This window comes from Schistocerca serialis, chromosome 2 (genome assembly GCF_023864345.2).
Source record: "Schistocerca serialis cubense isolate TAMUIC-IGC-003099 chromosome 2, iqSchSeri2.2, whole genome shotgun sequence".
NCBI lineage: Eukaryota > Metazoa > Arthropoda > Insecta > Orthoptera > Acrididae > Schistocerca > Schistocerca serialis.
The window spans coordinates 1158343807-1158361929 of NC_064639.1; the positions used below are offsets into that span (position 1 = coordinate 1158343807).

The 18123-nt window shown below is 44.6% G+C and overlaps 1 protein-coding gene across 1 annotated transcript in view; it reads left to right on the forward strand.

Moving 5' to 3' along the window:
- LOC126456684 (uncharacterized) overlaps positions 1–18123 on the forward strand; it is an 856126-nt gene that overhangs the window by 446817 nt on the left and 391186 nt on the right. The window lies entirely within an intron of this gene.

Genomic DNA, 18123 nt, shown 5'->3' on the forward strand with positions numbered 1-18123 from the left:
GTTGGCGATTACATCCAGATACATAGGTTATTATTAAATTTTTCCATGTGCCTGAACCCGATTTAAGCACTGCTTCCTACGCTCGTAGAGATCTATATTTAATGATATTTTAGAAATACAACAAGAAGTAGCTTCCAACGTCTACATATCAGCAAAAGCGTTACATCACCCCAATACGTCGTGCAGGTCTACTGATATTGTGACTGTTCCTGTACAGGCCTTAATGTCACCATTTGGCGTTATTTAGAAACACTTTATTTATTCTCCAGACAAGCAAATTGTCGCTAACCCGTCTCAAACACACGTTCACAGCACGCACTCCGTCTAACCACAACTGAAAATTACATTCTGAAAGGTTAAACTAACTCACTGGCTCTGAGTGTGACTTATGTAGCCTTCAGTGCCAATCGAAGGGCCCGGGTTCGATTCCTCGCCGGATCGGAGATTATCTCCGCTCAGGGATTGAGTGATGTCTTACGTTAGTACCGTCATAACTGACATTCCACTGTTGGGATGGTTGTATGGGCACGTCCCGAAAATTATTAAATGAAAAAAAAAATGCTTCTCCCGCTTCTACCAAGGCGTGCATGATCTGATGGAGGGGGGGGGGGGGGGGGGGAACACCCCCGCCTGCTAGCACGAACCGTTACGTACTGGAACCTTGTTGATATGATATCCACCGGAAATACGTGTTTGTAATCTATTACGTAGATTGAGCATCGTCAACGGTGATACCCTTACGAAGTCGTGACTGCCCACAGCATAGACATCACGATGGTGTAAAAGAAAGTGAAGCTCTTGCTTACCGAAGTTGTTGAACTATTTTATACATATACGTTCATCTTCACGGTAATATGAATGAGTGGGCGCAAGCTAGGCCTCAACTGCAGATTCCACATACTGCAGATCAAACGTCTCGTTGGGGCGTCGGTGCGCTTGAAGTGGTGCATCGTTTAAAAAGAGAACTCCCAATATTCCCTCTCCTGTATCGACCCAATGTCCTCAACTTTTTGTCATATATGTTCTAGTCTCTGCCTTCTTCTTTTACCCCCCTAGGTCTCCCTATAGTATCGTGAAAGCTGTTGGCTCATCACGCATGTCCCATAATCCAATCTCTTCTCGTGTCCTGAATACCGTAAAAACTTGAACGGCAACGTCCACTGTACACCCCAGTCTTGAAACGCTAGTTTGCTGCCGTGTCCCACCTTTTATCTCCAAATCCTTACCTCGGTAATTTTAATAAGTTTCCCCTGCCAGGACGTCACAACATCCCAAAATCTATCATACCCACTTTCCGACACCGAAGTCCTAACTGTTATGTCACTCACCCATACACTTATCGCATTCTTTTGCATAGCTTCATTTTAAATCCTTCTCCATTCGAAGTACCTCACCCACGGTTAACAGAAACTCACCACAACAATCCCTATAGATTGTAGAACCACACGCATCACAAGACCATGATAGATATTTTATCGGCCGGCCGGAGTGGCCGTGCGGTTCTAGGCGCTACAGTCTGGAGGCGGGCGACCGCTACGGTCGCAGGTTCGAATCCTGCCTCGGGCATAGATGTGTGTGATGTCCTTAGGTTAGTTAGGTTAATTAGTTCTAAGTTCTAGGCGACTGATGACCTCAGAAGTTAAGTCGCATAGTGCTCGGAGCTATTTCAACCAGATATTTTATCTTTACTGTTTGTTTTTGTGTGTAAACTACAATTTCTTTAATGGATCAGCCAGGCTGTTGCTAGCCTGTCCCCGATGTAGAGATATGTAAGTAACTGATAAAATAATAACAAAATTCAACGGCGGTGTTACATTGCTTGCTGACGAGGTTGGCGTTTACGAAAGTATTTGTCGCAAAATAATCCGAATTGGTTTATAAGAAACTTTGGTTGATGTACGGACTTATTACTGTATCACAATTTTGGTAAACATTTTTGGAATACAGTGATCAATTGTTATATTTAGATTAAAGTTCAGTCTTGATCACGTTATGTCTGTTTTAATGGGTAACCGGTTTCGGTTTTTTCTATAAAACCATCATCAGACCCATTGGCTCCCTTGGGTTGGTAGGTGGAGCTCTCCTTGCTGCTGTGCAGTCAACTGATCAGTTGACTGCACAGCAGCAAGGAGAGCTCCACCTACCAACCCAAGGGAGCCAATGGGTCTGATGATGGTTTTATAGAAAAAATCGAAACCGGTTACCCATTAAAACAGACATAACGTGATCAAGACTGAACTTTAATCTAAATAATTATTACTGTATGATTCAGCAACAAAAAACTAAACAGGTCTCACAAAATCGAAAACGCCCTAAAACGAGTGCGTATTACGAGCGTAAAACCACAAAACGTGCTCAGGTTTCCTGATTCGAGTTTATTGTGCCCGTAAATCAAAACAACCGCAACTATGAGCAATTGATGTACCAGCTCCACAAGTCTCGCTAACAAGATTTTCCCAGCGACCCACCACAAATCATGCTCCGACACGAGACTTCTCAATTTCGCAAGTGAGTAGAGGACGACGTACTGGGGGATCGCGCGGTTTGGATAGAGAGCGTGCTTGGTACGGATAATTGGCGTGCAGTCCGGCGCCAATAAAGCAGCCACGAACTGGTCGCGGGCTCGCCGGCGAGAAGACGTGCGCTCGCCGCAGCTGCAACAGCAGCAGCAGCAGCAGTCGGAGTGGAGTAGGTAGCCTCGCACGCCCTCTCGACACGTCACGGACTGCTCAGGGGGCGTTTCACGGCAGTAAATGCGGTGGCCGTGAGACGAATGGTTGCCAATATTCTCTATGTTATTACGACAGCAGCTTTATTATTTAGTGTTTTCGAATGGTGAAACTCGACTCTACAGTTAATCCCTGCGTTAGGAACAGCATTCTGAATGGTTGGTGACATCCTCTATCTGCGTACTGAAGAGGTGTTTTCTACTAGGAGTCCTTTTGGTTATTCCTTTCCCTCGGATAGCTTGAACAACAACAAAAATAGAATAAACCGCTTCCAATGTCTGTTCATTTATACTGGAAGTCGTGAGCAGTCCGTTGTTGAAATTAAATCACAACAATGTAACAAAAACGACTGCAGGACAGTGATCTAAAGACTTTCCACCACGTATTGCCGTATTGTGAAGTCATTAGCGTCTATCACGTGACCATAGCCAGTACTTCCAAGATGACGGACATCGATGTTTTGTTTCGACAACGTGCTGCCACTGAATTTCTTGCCAAAGAGGGAAAATCTGCTGCTGAAATTCACCTCAGACTTCAACGTATCCACGGAGATGTCTGCGCGGATGCAGCGTTTCAAAGATGGTTATCGAAAAGTTTGTGCCCGTTGGCTCCCAACGAAGACCGCGAACTACAGAGAGGAACGATCAGCCAAAAGTTTCTTCCGAGCCTTCAAAACGAAGGAGATGATTTTTTGACGAGAGCCGTGGAGACGGTGGAAGATATTCAGAAAGCGGTACTCTAGTGTATTCGTGCAGCTGGAACGGAGTAGCCAAGATGACAGCATAATGGAAGTTAACTGCATACTGGAAAACATAAGAGGTAGGTGTATGGCCGAACACCACAGTGCAGAGAAAAGACAAGGTCTTATCCAGCAGTGGATGTCCAAGGGGTGATTGAGGTGATGGCTTGTGATCCAGGAGATATCCGCAGCCGCCGCCCCCCCCCCCCCTTTCTCTCCCCCTCTCTCTTTGCGTTTATCCTGTCGTATGGGGTTCACTGTTTTTACGATTTGGCATTTCTAACTTCCGTTTCAACTTTCTGGTAGGATGCTCTTCCTGCCGCCACATTCGTCAACTGACCGAAGGGAGGGAAATCCGTGCCCATTCTGTCTAAGAATCATACGAACTTCATTCTGTGTGTTATCGTGTTTTAATTATTTGAGTGTCGTATTTTCTGACAAAAGTACCGAGAACCAGCTCAGCATTTGTTTTAATGAGCGTGGAAAACCGCCTAAAAGCTACACTCGTGCTGGCCTGTGTATGAAGGCTAGTGACGAAATTTTAATTATCGCACCGAGAAAGTAAAGCATAATTAATGTTTTGTTTTAAATCCCAGGATTTTGCGGTTGGTACCAGTCTCATTACAATACTTCTAGGAGTACCGGTGAGTCGTATTATAAAATACTTAAAATGCTAAAAATGCTGAGATAACCGACGTTTTGGCATTGCTTTAGCGGCGTTACCCAGCGTACAGGCTTTCCCGAGGAAGACAGCTGCTTCACGGTCGGAACATCAGTTATTTCAGTATTTTTTTTTTTTAGCTGTGGTGTCGTCCGAGAAACGACGTCCTAAAGCAAGTTTGGTACCTCGAGATGGAACGACCAGCAAGCACAGTCATTGCCAGACGCAACAACGAAAGAGAGACGTTGGTGTAGACACGCCGTCGAGAGTTTCCATACCCCACCGCGGGTGCACGCTTACGTCTGAGCGGAAAGTCGCTCAGCCCAGTCTGCAATCATCGCTGGCGGCAGCATTGTTTCTCCACAGCGAGCATGGAGAAAGTTGTATCATCCAGAACTACAGCAAAGTTTACAGCCAGCAGTACTTTGGGGAAAGAGACTATTACCCTGTACTTTATCAAGTGATACGCTAGTGTTCACTGCTGGGTTCTATGCAACCTGGAACGCCTTCGCGAACCATGTGCGAGATTTTCGTATTATCTCGCGATTTTTGTGCAAACTGTTAGTTCTACATCAAATATGAACAGGAGGTTTTTGTAGGAAATTCAGTGCAGTTAAATTTTATACTGAGAAACGTTTTGCTGGAGGACACGGTATTCGAGTTATTCAAGAAAACTCGTTTGAATGACACTTCCGTAATTTTTCTTGACTAATTCGGAAACTACAGCCTCTAGCGAGAACGTATCCCTGAACAAAATCTAACTACATTAAATTTCATACAAAATGATTGGGTTTATTTTTGCTGTAACTATGATAGTTTGCACGTAGCGAACAATGTGAAAATTTTGCGCGTGGTATTTGAAGGCGACGCGGGTTGCGTAAACCGCAGGGGTAAGTGCAGCTGAACCAACCTGATCGTGACATTCCTGTGGCAATGACTGATTCAAAGTCAAAAATTTCATCTTTTTCAAGCGATAACGTAGTGATCTAATATTTCCTGTGTGTTATAATATGAACTCGGCCTACTCCAAAAGTAAATCTGAGAACCCACCACTGTGATGACGAGTGTTATTTCGTCCGGCAAAAGCACACGGCGGTACACGCACAGGGAGTTTAATGTGAATTTTTTGTTCGTTTGGCACGTTTGCAGTCGTAGTAGACGCCGTAATCTCCGTGTACCCCATTGGCCCATTGGTAAAGTGGAGATAGGCTGCGTGCTTTTGTTACCGATTCTCTAGCCGCGTCCTACAGTACTACGGCGCACGTGTTTGGTGGTGTACCGGGACAGCAGACATGAAAAATTAGAAATTTGTGGTAATTTACTATGGGAACAAACTGCTGAGGTCATCGGTTTCTAGGCTTACACACTACTTAATCTAGCTTTAACTTAGCTAAGGACAACACAGACATCCACACCCGAGTGAGGACTCGAACCTTCGACGGGGGAGCCGCGCGAACCGTGGCAAAGCGCCCGAGACCGAGCGGCTACCCCGCGTGGCTCAGCAGACATGACCTGCAAACAAGCGACAAGTTAAAGACAGCGCCCAGAGCTTACTACTCGGTCACCAGAAAAGCGTGAAGATCGCAAGACGTTGGCTTGCCGAAATATCGCGCGTTTTGGTCGACGCCACCCAGCTGAATTCTCGAAAACTTTGCAGGATTTCCCTTCGGCAGGTAAACCTGAAATGACACAAAAACTTCATTACTTAATGTGGTGTCACCGCCAGACACCACACTTGCTAGGTGGCAGTTTTTAAATCGGCCGCGGTCCGTTAGTATACGTCGGACCCGCGTGTCGCCACTGTCAGTGATTGCAGACCGAGCGCCGCCACACGGCAGGTCTAGAGAGACGTCCTAGCACTCGCCCCAGTTGTACAGCCGACTTTGCTAGCGATGCTACACTGACAAATACGCTCTCATTTGCCGAGACGATAGTTAGCATAGCCTTCAGCTACGTCAGTTGCTACGACCTAGCAAGGCGCCATTACCAGTTTATATTGAGATTGTTATTAATGTATCAACAAGAGCGATGTTCTCCAATTATGGATTAAAGTTAAGTATTCCAGAAGCTATGTACTATTTTTGGCTACTATAATTCCTTGTCATTTTCCAGACCTCACGCCAGCCTGCGTGAGCTTAAACGCGTGCCTTTCGGCTTCCTCCAAACTCCGTGAATTGGCTCCTGCCAATTCACAACACTTAACTTCGTTTTTTCGAGGTGATAGTTAAACCTTACGACTACTTATAGTACCCGACCAACGGTCGAGTGTCAGGAGTACGCTTTTAACAGGATGTGGCACCTCCATTTTCCCTCGAGCTAGCAGGCTGCACGTTAAGCTATGCTAGGCGGTCGTGCGATATCCGCAGAGAGATTATAATGAAAATATGGGAGTAAGAGTAAGGGAACTGTCGATACCCCACGGGCGTCCACGTTGGCAACGGAGCTGCACGGTTCCGTCAGACGCCTACAGCGGTGGTGCGGGATCCGGCGGACCCATTTGAACGCGCCCACCGAGCCACGCCTCCAGAGACACTAGACCACGGGCGCCCTCTGCCGCGGCGACGTAGGACGACCGGCGGCAGCCAGACACTGCACTTGCACTCACAAGGGAACCTCCCCATCGCACCCCCCTCAGATTTAGTTACAAGTTGGCACAGTGGACAGGCCTTGAAAAACTAAACACAGATCAATCGAGAAAACAGGAAGAAGTTGTGTGGAACTATGAAAAAAATAGGCAAAATATACAAACTGAGTAGTCCATGCACTGGACAGGCAACATCAAGGATAGTGTGAGCTCAGCAGCACTGTGGTCCCGTGCTTAGCGTGAGCAGCTGCGGAACGAGAGGTCCTTGGTTCAACTCTTCCCTCGAGTGAAAAGTTTAATTTCTTATTTTCAGACAATTATTATCTGTCCGTCTGATGCGATCACTTTTTTGGGATTGATTACCGCATCCACAAGAGAACCTAAATCGGGCAACCCATTCGCCAAGTGTACAAGTTAGGTGGGTCGACAACATATTTCTGTCACGTGACGCACATGCCGTCACCAGTGTCGAATAGAATACATTAGACGTGTTTTCCTGTGGGAGAATCGGTTGGCCCATGACCTTGCAATCAAATGTTTTCGGTTCCCATTGGAGAGGCACATCCTTCCGTCTACTAATCGCACGGTTTTGCGGTGCTGTCGCAAAACACAGGCACTAAACTTATTACAATGAACGAACGGACAGATCGTAACTTTGCGAAAATAAAAAAAGTAAACTTTTCACTCGAGGGAAGACTTGAACCAAGTACCTCTCGTTCCGCAGCTACTCACGCTAACCACGGGACCACGACGCCCCTGAGCTCACATTTGCCTTGATGTTGCCTATCTTGCGCATGGACTATTCAGTTTGTATAGTTGCTTATTTTTTTCATAGTTCCACACAACTTCTTCCTGTTTTCTCGATTGATCTGTGTTCAGTTTTTTAAGATCTATCCACTGTGCCAACTTATAACTATTATAACTAAATCTGATGGGGGGGGGGGGTGCGATGGGGAGGTTCCCTTGTCAGAGCTTGTTCACTTCGTGACACTCGACAGACGCCACATAATCTTGCCTCTGACGCCATCGTTCGTGCTTTAGTTCAGAGAGCCTCATCCTCGTTATTATTGTACAGGTGGACTTATTTCTTGTGGCATTATGTGTAAAGAGCCCTCATAAGTTAAGCAAATCCTCTGTTTGCTGTGTTAACTAGTTCGCTAATGATTTCTGCTCCACCATTCCGCAGCCCACCTCTCTTTACCGTCGTGTTGGAAGTCGTACACAACAGGAGAAGGAATATCGCCATATCCGGCAAGCAGCAAGTTACGGCCGCGATGTAGACTGTGGCTCTTTGCGACCGCCGAGCGCAGGTGCGAGAGCCGGCGCGGGCGCTGCTGCTCGGCCCGGCTCGGCGCTGCCGGCCGCACTTTCTCCGGGCGGCGGTAATTGCCTGAGCGCGGCGCGGCGCGGCTTAGCCGCCTCCGGCCACCTCTGCCTCCGGCCCCCGGCCCGCAGCCGCGGCGCACCTGCCTCCGGCCGAGCCCCGTCTGCTCGGCTGCGACTTTCCTCCGTACTTCAGCAGACCAGCTACTGCACAATGCACGTCGCGCGATACCTCGTACCAAGATTACCGAATCACACGTCCTACGCCACACACGAACTCAGGCATAGAGAAATGCCTATTTGTGTCACAGGACTCCCGTTCTTTTCTACATACCGGTTGATCAAACAGGGAGTATAAATTTGAAAACTCAATAAAGCACGGAATAATGTAGGTAGAGAGGTACTAATTGACACACATGCTTCGAATGACATGGGGTTTTGTTAGAACAAAAAAAAAAAAAAAAAAAAAATACGAACGTTCAAAAAATGTTCGACAGATGGCGCTTCATCTGATCAGAATAGCAATAATTGCCATAACAAAGTAAGACAAAGGAAAGATGATGTTCTTTGCAGGAAATGCTCAATATGTCCACCATCATTCCTCAACAATAGCTGTAGTCGGCGAATAATGTTGTGAACAGCACTGTAAAGCATGTCCGTAGTTATGGTGAGGCACTGGCGTCGGATGTTGTCTTTCAGCATCCCTAGAGATGTCGGTCGACCACGATACACTTGCGACTTCAGGTAACCCCAAAGCTAATAATCACACGGACTGAGGTCTGGGCCGGCCGCGGTGGTCTAGCGGTTCTAGGCGCGCAGTCCGGAACCGCGCGACTGCTACGCTCGCAGGTTCAAATCCTGCCTCGGGCATGGATGTGTGTGATGTCCTTAGATTAGTTAGGTTTAAGTAGTTCTAAGTTCTAGGGGACTGATGACCTCAGATGTTAAGTCCCATAGTGCTCAGAACCATTTGAACCATTTTGAGGTCTGGGGACCTGGGAGGCCAAGCATGACGAAAGTGCCGCCTGAGCACACGATCTACATCTACATGATTACTCTGCAATTCACATTTAAGTGATTGGCAGAGGGTTCATCGAACCACAATCATACTATCTCTCTACCATTCCACTCCCGAACAGCGCTTGGGAAAAACGAACACCTAAACCTTTCTGTTCGAGCTCTGATTTCTCTTATTTTATTTTGATGATCATTCCTACCTATGTAGGTCGGGCTCAACAAAATATTTTCGCATTCCGAAGAGAAAGTTGGTGACTGAAATTTCGTAAATAGATCTCGCCGCGACGAAAAACGTCTTTGCTTTAATGACTTCCATCCCAATTCGCGTATCACATCTGCCACACTCTCTCCCCTATTACGTGATAATACAAAACGAGCTGCCCATTTTTGCACCCTTTCGATGTCCTCCGTCAATCCCAACTGGTAAGGATCCCACACCGCGCAGCAATATTCTAACAGAGGACGAACGAGTGTAGTGTAAGCTGTCTCTTTAGTAGACTTGTTGCATCTTCTCAGTGTCCTGCCAATGAAACGCAACCTTTCGCTCGCCTTCCCCACAATATTATCTATGTGGTCTTTCCAACTGAAGTTGTTCGTAATTTTAACAACCAGGTACTTAGTTGAATTGACATCACCAAACGACGCGCGCAAGAGATCTTTCACGCGTCTAGCATACTTTGTTTCTTTTTTTTTTTTTTTTTTTGGTTCTCATAAAACCCCATGTCATTCCAAGCACGTGTGTCAATTTTTACCTCTCTATCTACATTATTCCGCGGTTTATTAAGTTTTCAAATTTATACTGACTTTATCATCACCCGGTATATACACTATCTCATCTAAAGTACCCCGAAACCTGGCTGAAAATGACTCAAAAGTTCGTGGCGCCCTCCGTCGGTAATGGTGGAATTCAATATGGCGTTGGCCCACGCTTAGCCTTCATGGCAGCTTCCACTCTCGCAGGCATACGTTCAATCAGGTGCTGGAAGGTTTCTTGGGGAATGGCAACCCATTCTTCACGGAGTGCTGCACTGAGGAGAGGTATCGATGTCGGTCGGTGAGCCCTGGAACGAAATCCGCTTTCCAAAACATCCCGAAGGTGTTCTATAGGATAAAAGTCAGGAGTCTGTGTAGGCCACTCCATTACAGGGATGTTACTGTCGTGTATTATGAATAGGTGCTCGATCGTGTTGAATGATGCACTCGCCATCAATCTAGGTCTGTGCTGCGACAGCGCCACGCAAAACAAGGGGTGCAAGCCCCCTCCATGAGAAACACGACCACACCGTAACACACCACCTCCGAATATTACTGCTGCAACTACACACGCTGGCAGAAGACGTTCACCGGGCATTCGTCGTACCCAAACCCTGCCATCGGATCGCCACATGGTATACCGTGATTCGTCACTCCACACAACGTTTTTCCACTGTTCAGTCGTCCAGTGTTTACACTCCTTACATCAAGCGAGATGTCGTTTGGCATTTACCGGCGTGATGTGTGGTTTCTGAGCAGCCACTCGACCACGAAATCCAAGTTTTCTCACTTCCCGCCTAACTGTCATAGTACTTCCAGTACTGGTGCAGTTTGCAACTCTTGTGTGATGGTCTGGATAGATGTCTACCTACTACACATTACGACCCTCTTCAACTGTCGGCGGTCTCCGTCAGTCAACAGACGAGGTCGGCCTGTACGCTCTAGTGCTGTACGTGTCCCTTCACGTTTCCTCTTCACTATCACATCGGAAGCAGTGGACCTAGGGATGTTTAGGAGTGTGGAAATCTCTCGCACAGGCGTATGACACAAGTGATACCCAATCACCTGACCACGTTCGAAGTCCGTGAGTTTCGCGGAGCACCCCATTCCGCTCTCTCACGATGTCTATTGACTACTGAGGTCGCTGATGTGGAATACCTGGCAGTACATGGCAGCACAATGCACCTAATATGAAAAACATATATTTTTGTGAGTGTCCGGATACTTTTGATCACATAGTGTAAATTATCTGACGGACAGGATGAGCAGCAACCTGCGGTCGACTGCTGACGACGCTGTGATGTGTGGGAAGGGGTGGAAGTTGAGTGACAGAGGAGGATACGAGATGACTCTCACAAAATTTCTAGTTGATGTGATGGCTGGCTCTGAGCACTATGGGACATAACATATGAGGTCATCAGTCCCCTAGAACTTAGAACTACTTAAACCTAACTAACCAAAGGACATCCATGCCCGAGGCAGGATTCGAACCTGCGACGTAACGGTCGCGCGGTTCCAGACTGAAGCGCCTAGAACCTCTCGGCCACACCGGCCGGCGCCGAACTATGTTTCATATTTATAGCACTATGCGGGTGCATCCTGTACTTCTATTTCTTTTTTTAGTTTTATGAACTTTAAATAATGGTAACATACAAAAACGCCCTCTTCGGAAGGGGTCATGATTGCAACTGAAACAGCAACACAAGCGTGAGTCGTGCTGTCCTGTTACTCGTGGTATAGCGTGTCGCACCGGTAAGCGTGGCGTCGCGTCGCGTGGCGCCACCTCTGCTGCAGCGTGTCGTGTAGCACATCGTATCGTTTCAGTGTCAGCCGCACATTAGTCTATCCCTGTATACTCGCTCTTCAGTGTTACGTGTTTTTCCTTAGGATGGTAGACTTGGAGGAGACCTTGGTTGTAAAATCCGCATTTTGAGTTTTCACGGAACGTTATACTTCGAAAATCATCCCGTCGTCATTATGGAAACGCTTGCCACGCAATGATTTCCGAATCTTAGCCAAGTCATTTTCAAAAAGTCGTCATACATGTTGATCCAAAAGTGATTTTTCACTTTTTCAGTATCACCTTGATTGTGATACAAATCACGATCGGTTTCGGTCTCGTGGAAGGCCATTATCAAGTCCAAGCACGTTCTTGACTCGGTGTAGTGAAGTGCGTCATGTGGTATTCGATGTGGCTCGCTTCACCGAGCCTCCACTTGATAATGCTGTTCCGTGAGGCCAGTACAGATCATTATTTGTCAATAAATAAATCAATTGCAACGAGAGATGACGTGTTTACCAATTAGTAGCTGGTCCTGTTTGGAATGAACTGGACGGTTTTTTTTTTAGGTTATAAGATTTCGGGTAAATACAGAAAGGGTATCACGCTCAAAGGGTGCATGACGAATACAGCAAAAGGGTAGAAAATTGTAAACAGCTGTGTTGAGAAAGAGCCAGAGCTCCAAGCGCTAACAGAAAGCACCGACTCGTTACAGGTAGCGAGGGCTGGCTAAAGCCGGAGATAAGTTCAGCTGAAATTTTTACAAAGGACCTGACAGTGTTCATGAAAGATAGATTAAATGCAGATGGTGTCAACCCTTTTTGTTGCTATTAGAAATAGTTTCTCTGGTAGTGAGACTGAAGCAGGTAGTTCCTGTGAATTAGTACGAGTACTGCCTGTACAAGGCAATCGGAATCAATTAACAGTTGGCTCCTTTTGCTGACCTCAGATGATTCAACTGCTGAGCAGTGCAAAGAAAACTTTAGTATCTTCTCAAATAGGTACCCGATATGCTCTTTGCTCTGTATTCACACGAAGAAATGAATGCCATCGACAGGGGATCTCAATTTCAAATTTCTAGATTTCCAGAAGGCTTTTGATACCATTCCTTCCAAGAGACTTCTCACCAAATTGCGTGGCTTCAGTTATGCTACTGGATTCGTCATTTCCTGTCAGAAAGGTCACAATACGTAGTAATCGACGGAAAATCATCGAGTAAAACAGAAGTGATACCTGTCACAGCCCAAGAAAGTGTTAGGAGGCTCTCTGTTGTTCCTGATGTATATAACCGATTTAGCGGGCAATCTGAGCAGACCTCTTAGACTGTCTGCAGATGATGCTGTCATTTACCGTCTCGTAAAGTCACTGAAAGATCAAAACCAATAGCAAAATTATTTAGAGAAGATATCTACATGATGCCATAAGTGACAATAGTCTCAATAAGGAAAAGCTTGAGGTCTCCACATAAGTGCGAAAAGAAATCTGTTAAATTTAGGTTACTCGATAAATAATACAAATTTAAAGACTGTTAAATCAACTAAATACCTGGGAATTAAAATTACGAGCAAGTTAAATTGGAATGATCACATAGATAATGTTGTGGAGTAGTGGAGAAAGTGTCACGGATACCATAAGATGCTGGGGTGGCCATCGTTATAGGCGTTTTTCGTTGCGGGGAGAACTCTTCACGAAATTTCAGTCACCAACTTTCTCCTCTGAATGCGAAAATATTTTACTGTCGCCAGCCAACATAGAAAAAAAATTGTTCAAATGGCTCTGAGCACTATAGGACTCAACATCTGAGGTCATCAGTCCCCTAGAACTTAGAACTACTTAAACCCAACTAACCTAAGGACATCACACACATCCGTGCCCGAGGCAGGATTCGAACCTGCGACCGTAGCAGTCGCGTGGTTCCGGACTGAAGCGCCTAGAACCGCTCGGTTACCGCGGCCGGCCCAACATAGCAAGGCATGATCATCGTAATAAAATAGGAGAAAACAGAGCTCGTACACAAAAAAAGATTTGAGTGTTCTCCTTTCTCACGCGCTGTTAGAGATTGGAACCATAGAGAAATAGTCTGAAGGTGGTTCGAAGAACCCTCTGCCAGGCTCTTAAGCGTAAATTGCAGAGTAATCACGTGGACTTAGAAGTGGTTGCGGGTCAACTCGCCACTTAGGAGTCGCAGTAGTGTGAAGATACAACGTTTAAACTAGAATACATCACTACGTAAACTGCTGATAACTGAAACAGCACCTCTCGATGATAAACCTAACTGCGGTGGTAACACAGTTCCTCGTTTACCACTTGTCGACTGTAGGAAGCGGCGAGTTGGCTCACGACTACATACACATCCACATGATGTTTAACAGTCGCCCTGCACTATTTTACATTTGGATGTCTCAGCATGTGACGGTGAGGAGTGTCCATACCCAGCCCATAAATCACTTATTCGTAATCTAAGACGTTTCGAGAAAATCCGCTGCGGACTGCAGGTCCATGGTACTTTAAAAACTCATGTCGTGAAAAAAATTACCCATTCTGGATGGCAAAGATCGGTATACAGAGGCTAATTATCGTATATTATAAAACGTTTCTGCATTTTTCGGTTGTAGAAGCTAATGGTGACAGCTATAATCACGAAATGAATCTTGCAAGTGTAGAATTAAAAAGGATTCAGCATTAAAACACAGCACTATTTATTAAGTCCTAGCTAAGGTACTAATCCTGTATGTGACAATTTTAGGAATATAGGATCAAGCAGCAAGTGTACCGAGGGATAAAGCTAAAAAAAAACGAACTAAAATACTGTACAAGGAATATTTTTGTCGGATGTCTTTACACACTCATTTGTCCTCAGCTTGTTCTGAGTTTTTTTCTACCTCCAGATAGAAATGTTTAGAACCCAGCTGGTTTAACATTTTATCATCAGTATCCCATATAGCCTATATGGATCATCGTTAATGAAAAAAGTTGCACTGTAATTGCACCTGTTAATTCATTCAGAGGTACTAGCGACATACAAAACAGACAACAAAGGTGTTTCTCAAAGCATCATATCCTGGAATAAATTCGAGAATACGGTTAGTACTTGTATAGGCTGCTCAATAACTCCCAGGAGAAATACGGAACCTGATGACAGTTATGACCTTGTAGTTCTTGAGAATGCCAATATCGTTCTGGAAAACAGAAAATTTTGCAAAGCAATAAACGTCACTCCAATTGAAAACGGCTTATTAATGACAATCGTAACTTTCGACACCTGAAATTATAGGTTTGTTGTATTTAAAAAATATCTCCTTTCCAACTGTATTCATTACTTGAGTGTAATTTGGACTACTTAGCTATGAAAGTAAATCTGCCTCGTATGTGCACTGAAAGAATAACTACCTTACGCTACGAAACCTGTCTTCCGTCTGGAATATAAGAAAATGTATTGATACTTCACACATTCGTATTTGAAGCTCTCTCCCTGAATGGTGTCACTGTACGCGTAGATCATTAATGCTACACTCCAGCTGCACCAAAATTTTGCCAACGACCCAAATTGCTCCGTCATTGGACTTGACCGAGGAAATTTTTTATCTACTTGAGTGTACATTTATTTTATGTGGTAATATATAACGAACATCTTAACGATAATTCTTCGGTGCCTTGGATTATATTTTTAACTTCTGTAACAAACATTTTTGTCAGAGTGCGTTTTTAATATTTGTAATCCATCAAAATGGTTTAACACTCGATTATGGGGCTTTATTTCAGTTATTTCTTACGGAAGTGTGGTCACATTTCAAAATACTTCGCGTGTTATGAGGAAGAGACATACTCCTTGGTTCTAAAGGAACCTTCAACTGTTTACAGAAACAGCCGCCATATTATGCGATGCTTGGCACAACAAGAACAGTAGTCCACCTAGGCGCAGTTTTGAAACTGCTACTAATGACACTTTTCGAGCTCCTCCAGTCACTGTGAAAGCCACCGCATCAGCTCTAGCACAGCTACCGTAAGCCCAGTAAGGTTGTTGACAACCGGCTGCCTTGATAATCACGCCGAGAAGTCGTTTGTACTGGTCCGTAACGTTACTTGCCACTGCCTTGTGCGTTCTGCTGTAACACCGATCTCAATTCCACTCAGAATATAGTACCAATTACACTGCTAAAAATGAACGAGTAAAGGAGAAAAGGGCCAATTTGAGTTCTGAGTAACGAGCTGATATTGACGCGAACGTTTGTGGCAACTTCCTCAGCAACAGGTTTCTCTGTAACGTCCACACCTGTGTGATGGAACCAAGGTCTCACATGTTACGTAATGAATTGCTACTTTTCTTATTTGTTGCATCCAGAGTACACAGTTATTTCACAGTTTCCAAGGTAATATGAAACTCATAAGCGGTAATCAGCTGTGCGCGGGAAGTATAGGATTTCTTTCTTTACTATTATTATTCTTTCTTACCGGCTATAGTGAACCATCGCAAAATGTACATTCGTGACAATAATTCTATCATGACAAAAATCTACATTTGAGTGAAATCTAACATACACGAATCGTTCGAAAGAGCACGTAGGTATTCGAATGTAGATTTGTCGTGACAGTTCATTTGCATTGTTCTCGTTTCTCTTCGCTCTTCAGCTAGTTACGTTTCTGTAGATTCCAACATTGGCTACAGTGGATTTACATTGTCAGGACCGGGACTCAAACCCGGGACCTTGCGTTTCGCGCAGAATGCTCTTTCCAACTGAACTATCAAGACACGGCTGACGGCCCCCTCACGACCTTACTTCTGCCAAGAAGTTTCAAAACAGTAGTGCCGGTCCCGCAAGGCGTGCAGCAGAACGTCTGTGAGGCTTGGAAAGTGGGAAAGCGGTATGCATATGTGGAATCGAATTAAATTATGCTAGAGACGAAGCCTTGAGCTTATCTACAACCTGCACATGACAGTTCTTAACGAAGAACATAACACTACATTTTGTGCAACTCAGGTATTCGAAGATTACCTTGAATCAATATGGGAAAACATACACAATTTTAATTTTATTTAACAATCGACGTTCAGTTAGTTTGGTTCGACGTGGTTATGGGAATCTTCCCCACGATGAAGAGAAAGTACATGGCACGGATCATGATCTACAGCATCTGCAATATGTTAGCTAGCCCAGTTCATTTGTTCCCATATAAAGAGCCTATAAATATACGGAAATGTACAATACGTAATTTGGCTACGATAAATATAACGGTATCACAACAGGTAGAGAACAGTTGCATATTACAGCCGCACTGAAAACTGTCTGCGGCAGCAAAAACAAAAGTCAAACTTGCCTTATTTCACATTGCACTTTTTACACGGTAAAGGCACATAATACAGGAGGGTTCCTCAGTATTCATAAAACAGAGGCAGAATACCAAATATCAAACCATCTTAAAAAATTGCCTAATAATCGTTGTTATTTCATAGTGGCACAAAACGCTGCGAAGGAAGACCATGTCGCAAGATCAAAAAGAGAAAAAGAACAAGTTGAATGTGGGTTCATCAAAAATATTAGTCAAATATTTTATTTTGTTAAAAGATTTTGGCTTAAAGGAAGCCATTAGGCTAACAGAATTATTTATCAAAAAGTTAGTGGACACCAGAAGAATAGAATTCACCATAGACTATGGGTTATAGAAAATTTTATTTAACCAAGAAAAAGTTTTAGTTTCGCAAGAGGTTCTTAAACTTCAGGATTTGCAAAGAAAATGTTGTGCAAAAAAAGTTAAATTAATTTAGGTTTTTTTTAAAAAAATATGTCCTTGGGGATACAAAAATGAAACTTGTATTGTTACTTTGTAAAATTATTTTTTTGTTAAATGTAGATCATGTTAAGGATGCATTGATAATAGTTAAGCTTAATATCAGCATTTGTGCAACTGTAACAAATTGCAGTTCAAAACAATATAAAACTAAAAAAAGAAATTAAAATTTTTATCAAAAAAGATGGCTCTGAGCACCATGGGACGTAACTTCTGAGGTCATCAGTCCCCTAGAACTTAGAACTACTTAAAGCTAACTAACTTAAGGACATCACACACATCCATGCCCGAGGCAGGATTCGAACCTGCAACCGTAGCGGTCGCGCAGTTCCAGACTGTAGCGCCTAGAACCGCTCGGTCACTACGGCCGGCAAAATTTTTATCAGATAGAAATTTAAATGTAAGGAGGTCTTTCCTGAAAGCTTTTGCCTGGTGTGTAGTTTTGTAGAGAAATGAAACTTGGGCGATAAAGATTTCAGGCAAGAACAGAGCAGAAGCTTTCAAAATGTATTGCTAGACAAGAAATTTGTGGTAAGCTCCTGTGGGACCAAACTACTCAGTTAATCGGTCCCTAGACTTACGCACTATTTAGTGTAACTTACGCTAAGGACGACACACACACCCACGCCCGAGGGAGGACTCGAACCTCCGGCTAGGCCCGGCCTGTGTGGCCGAGCGGTTCTAGGCGCTTCAGTCTGGAACCGCGCGACCGCTCCGGTCGCAGGTTCGAATCCTGCCTCGGGCATGGAC